We start from the raw sequence: 6,000 nt of genomic DNA on the forward strand, positions 1-6,000 counted from the left end.
TTTTGCAAATCAAACTCAAATTTCTATCTCTAAGTCAAACACACATGTTAAGACATAAAGAGAGTCATTCCAAGAGAAATTGATTCAAGATTTCTAAAACTCCCCCTTTTCCCATAATCAACACTTCTCCCCACAAGAAGCCAACTTTTGACAAGAGAGACAATAAAAGAGTTTTGACAAACCAAAAGTTCTATTTTACTATTTTCAAAATTTCTCAAGTGGTAGCTGATCCATTTATCGCTTTGGCCTTTATTTTCTCCCCCTTTGGCATCAAGCACCAAAACGGGATCAATCTTGGCCCTTTTAACCCCGTTGCCCCACCAAAATCTTCAAATAAGAGTACAAAGGCACTAAGAGGACATGAGATGAACTTGGAATAAGTTACCCTCTCATCGGAGTGCAGTGGAAGTCTTTCATGGTCCAAGTCCACCTTTTCCCTTTCAAACCTCCTTTGAGACTAAATCAAGCAAACTCAAGCAAACGGTTAGTCTCAAAGGGCCAAGTTGTAGCACAACTCCCCCTAAATATGTGCATCACTTGCATAAGGACTTGTGAGGTCCGGGGAGTGATTGTACAACTTGAGCACCATTGTAAGCAACAAAATGCATAAGGAACATGATCAAAGGCATAAACACATGTATGCTACAATTCAATCCAAGTTCCGCGAATCTAAGACATTTAGCTCACTACGCAGCCTGCAAAAGGTCTTCTCATCTAGAGGCTTGGTAAAGATATCGGCTAGCTGGTTCTCGGTGCTAACATGAAACACTTCGATATCTCCCTTTTGCTGGTGATCTCTCAAAAAGTGATGCCGGATGTCAATGTGCTTTGTGCGGCTGTGCTCAACAGGATTTTCTGCTATTCGGATAGCACTCTCATTGTCACATAGGAGTGGGACTTTGCTCAGATTGTAGCCAAAGTCCCAGAGGGTTTGCCTCATCCAAAGTAGTTGCGCACAACACTGTCCTGCGGCAACGTACTCGGCCTCAGCGGTGGATAGAGCAACAGAAGTTTGTTTCTTAGAGTTCCACGACACCAGGGACCTTCCTAAGAATTGGCACGTCCCTGATATACTCTTCCTATCGACCTTACATCCAGCATAGTCGGAATCTGAGTACCCAATCAAGTCAAAGTTAGACCCCTTTGGATACCAGATCCCGAAGCAAGGCGTAGCGACTAAATATCGAAGAATTCGCTTCACAGCCACTAAGTGACACTCCTTAGGATCGGATTGAAATCTAGCACACATGCATACGCTAAGCATAATATCCGGTCTACTAGCACACAAATAAAGTAAAGACCCTATCATAGACCGGTATGCTTTTTGATCAACGGACTTACCTCCTTTGTTGAGGTCGGTGTGTCCGTCGGTTCCCATCGGCGTCCTTGCGGGCTTGGCGTCCTTCATCCCAAACCGCTTTAGCAAGTCTTGCATGTACTTCGTTTGGGAGATGAAGGTGCCGTCCTTGAGTTGCTTCACATGGAACCCAAGGAAGTAGTTCAACTCGCCCATCATCGACATCTCGAATTTCTGCGTCATCACCCTGCTAAACTCTTCACAAGACTTTTGGTTAGTAGAACCAAATATTATGTCATCGACATAAATTTGGCACACAAAAAGATCACCATCGCAAGTCTTAGTGAAAAGAGTTGGATCGGCTTTCCCAACCTTGAAAGCATTAGCAATTAAAAAGTCTCTAAGGCATTCATACCATGCTCTTGGGGCTTGCTTAAGTCCATAGAGCGCCTTAGAGAGCTTACATACGTGGTCGAGGTACCGTTCATCCTCGAAGCCAGGGGGTTGCTCCACGTACACCTCCTCTTTGATCGGCCCGTTGAGGAAAGCGCTCTTCACATCCATTTGGTACAACCTGAAAGAATGGTGAGCGGCATATGCTAGCAAAATACGAATTGATTCTAGCCTAGCCACAGGAGCGAATGTCTCCTCAAAGTCCAAACCTGCGACTTGGGCATAACCTTTTGCCACAAGTCGAGCCTTGTTCCTCGTCACCACCCCGTGCTCGTCCTGTTTGTTGTGGAACACCCACTTGGTTCCCACAACATTTTGCTTGGGGCGAGGCACCAGTGTCCAAACTTCATTGCGCTTGAAGTTGTTGAGTTCCTCCTGCATGGCCAACACCCAGTCCGGATCTAGCAAGGCCTCTTCTACCCTGAACGGCTCAATAGAAGAGACAAAAGAGTAATGCTCACAAAAATTAACTAATCTTGAACGAGTAGTTACTCCCTTGCTAATATCACCCAGTATTTGGTCGACGGGATGATCCCTTTGAATCGTCGCTCGAACTTGGGTTGGAGGTGCCTGAGGTGCTTCTTCCTCTTCAACTTGAACATCCTGTGCTCCCCCTTGATCATGCGCCTCCACTTGAGGTACCTGTTCATCATCTTGGGTTGGCGGATTCACCATAGTTGAGGAAGACGGTTGATCTTGCTCCAATTGTTCCTGAGGCCGTACATCTCCAATCGTCATGGTGCTTATCGCAGCCGTTGGAATGTCTTCTTCATCTACATCATCAAGATCAACAACTTGCTCTCTTGGAGAGCCATTAGTCTCATCAAATACAACGTTGCTAGATACTTCATCCAAACCCGGTGATTTGTTGAAGACCCTATACGCCTTTGTATTTGAATCATAACCTAATAAAAACCCTTCTACAGCTTTGGGAGCAAATTTAGAGGTTCTACCTTTCTTCACAAGAATATAACATTTGCTCCCAAATACACGAAAATAAGACACATTGGGTTTGTTACCAGTCAGCAGCTCATATGAAGTCTTCTTGAGGAGGCGGTGAAGGTAGACCCTGTTGATGGCGTGGCAAGCCGTGTTCACGGCTTCCGACCAAAAGTGCTCGGGGGTCTTGAACTCTCCAAGCATAGTCCTCGCCATATCGATGAGCGTCCTGTTCTTCCTCTCTACCACACCATTTTGCTGAGGTGTGTAGGGAGCGGAGAACTCGTGCTTGATCCCCTCCTCCTCAAGGAATTCCTCCACTTGAAGATTCTTGAATTCGGACCCGTTGTCGCTCCTTATCTTCTTCACCTTGAGCTCAAACTCATTTTGAGCTCTCCTTAGGAAGCGCTTGAGGGTCCCTTGGGTTTCAGACTTATCCTGGAAAAAGAACACCCAAGTGAAGCAGGAAAAGTCATCAACAATAACTAGACCATACTTACTTCCTCCTATGCTCAGATAGGCGACGGGTCCGAAGAGGTCCATATGCAGCAGCTCCAGAGGTCTTGAAGTGGTCATCACATTCTTGCTGTGATGTGCTCCTCCCACTTGTTTACCTGCTTGACAAGCTGCACAAGGTCTATCTTTTTCGAATTGCACGTTAGTCAAACCTATCACGTGTTCTCCCTTTAGAAGCTTGTGAAGGTTCTTCATCCCCACATGTGCTAAGCGGCGATGCCACAGCCAGCCCATGCTAGTCTTAGCAATTAAGCATGCATCTAGACCGACCTCCTCTTTTGCAAAATCAACTAAATAAAGTTTGCCGTCTAGTACACCCTTAAAAGCTAGTGAACCATCACATCTTCTAAAGACAGACACATCTACATTTGTAAATAGACAATTATATCCCATATTACATAATTGACTAACAGATAGTAAATTATATCCAAGAGACTCAACTAAAAACACATTAGAGATAGGGTGCTCATTTGATATTGCAATCTTGCCTAAACCTTTCACCTTGCCTTGGTTCCCATCACCGAATATGATTGAATCTTGGGAATCCTTATTCTTGACGTAGGAGGTGAACATCTTCTTTTCCCCTGTCATATGGTTCGTGCATCCGCTGTCGATAATCCAGCTTGAACCCCCGGATGCATAAACCTGCAAGACAAATTTAGGCTTGGGTCTTAGGTACCCAACTCTTGTTGGGTCCTACAAGGTTAGTCAAAATTGTCTTAGGGACCCAAATGCAAGTTTTATCATCCTTGCATTTTGCCCCTAATTTCCTAGCAACTATCTTCCTATCCTTTCTACAAATAGCAAAGGAAGCATTTAAAGCATGGTAAATTGTAGAGGGTCCATTCATAACTTTCCTAGGAACATGAACAATATTCTTTCTAGGCACATGATGAATATTTTTCCTAGGCATATCCCTACCATGCATATAGGAAGAACTGGGAGCAAACATAGCATAAGAATCATAGGCATGTGAATAAAAAGCATTACAACTCCTATGAGACTGTCTTCTATCATTGTACATAAAAGCATGGTTCTTCTTAGTACTACTTGCCATAGGGGCCTTCCCTTTCTCCTTGGCGGAGATGGGAGCCTTATGGCTTGTTAAGTTCTTGGCTTCCCTCTTGAAGCCAAGCCCATCCTTAATTGAGGGGTGTCTACCAATCGTGTAGGCATCCCTAGCAAACTTTAGTTTATCAAAATCACTTTTGCTAGCCTTAAGTTGGGCATTAAGACTAGCCATTTCATCATTTAACTTTGCAATACAAGCTATGTGTTCACTACAAGCATCAATATCAAAATCTTTACATCTATTGCAAATAACAACATTTTCTACACAAGTTGTTGATTTACTAGCTATTTCTAACTTAGCATTCAAATCATCATTAATGCTTCTTAAGCTAGAAATCGTCTCATGGCAGGAAGATAATTCACAAGAAAGCATTTCATTTCTCTTAACTTCTAATGCATGAGATTTTTGTGCTTCTACAAATTTGTCACGTTCTTCATATAACAAGTCCTCTTGTTTTTCTAAAAGCCTATTCTTATCATTCAAGGCATCAATCAATTCATTAATTTTATCTACCTTGGTTCTATCTAGGCCCTTAAATAAACATGAATAGTCTATTTCATCCTCATCACTAGATTCGTCCTCACTTGAAGAAGCATAAGTAGAGTTTCGAGCACATACCTTCTTCTCCCTTGCCATAAGGCATGTGTGACGCTCGTTGGGGAAGAGGGATGACTTGTTGAAGGCGGTGGCGGCGAGTCCTTCATTGTCGGAGTCGGACGAGGAGCAATCCGAATCCCACTCCTTGCCAAGATGTGCCTCGCCCTTTGCTTTCTTATAGTTCTTCTTCTTCTCCCTCTTGTTCCCTTGATCCTGATCACTATCATTGTCGGGACAGTTAGCAATAAAATGACCAAGCTTACCACATTTGAAGCATGAGCGCTTCCCCTTTGTCTTGGTCTTGCTTGGCTGCCCCTTGCGACCTTTTAGCGCCGTCTTGAATCTTTTGATGATGAGGGCCATCTCTTCATCATTAAGTCCGGCCGCCTCAATTTGTGCCACCTTGCTAGGTAGCGCCTCCTTGCTTCTAGTCGCCTTGAGAGCAAGAGGTTGAGGCTCATTGATTGGACCATTCAGAGCGTCATCCACGTACCTTGCCTCCTTGATCATCATTCGCCCGCTTACAAATTTTCCAAGGACTTCTTCGAGCGACATTTTGGTGTACCTGGGATTCTCACGAATATTATTCACCAAATGAGGATCAAGAATGGTAAAGGACCTTAGCATCAGTCGGACGACATCGTGGTCCGTCCATCGCGTGCTTCCGTAGCTCCTTATTTTGTTGATAAGGGTCTTGAGCCGGTTGTATGTTTGGGTTGGCTCCTCGCCCCTTATCATCGCGAATCGTCCAAGCTCTCCCTCCACCAACTCCATCTTGGTGAGCAAGGTGACATCGTTCCCCTCATGAGAAATCTTGAGGGTGTCCCAGATCTGCTTGGCGTTATCCAAGCCGCTCACTTTGTGGTATTCTGTCACACCCAGGTTTCGGGGCACAAAGACCCGGGCGCGAACATAATCACCAGGTGTGCTGGGACCAAGTCTCACACATATGATGAATCATGGCACAGGATCGAATGTCACATCTTTACTATATAACAGGAGTTCTATACAAAATAAATAATTACTTTATAAGGAGACGACGGTCCAGCAACCCAAAGTTGACTGGGAGACGACGGCCTAGACCTCTCACGAACACATCGCAGCATCCTCCATGCGCCTCAACCTG

The sequence above is a fragment of the Zea mays genome, chromosome 10 (genome assembly GCF_902167145.1).
Source record: "Zea mays cultivar B73 chromosome 10, Zm-B73-REFERENCE-NAM-5.0, whole genome shotgun sequence".
In the NCBI taxonomy this organism is placed as follows: domain Eukaryota; kingdom Viridiplantae; phylum Streptophyta; class Magnoliopsida; order Poales; family Poaceae; genus Zea; species Zea mays.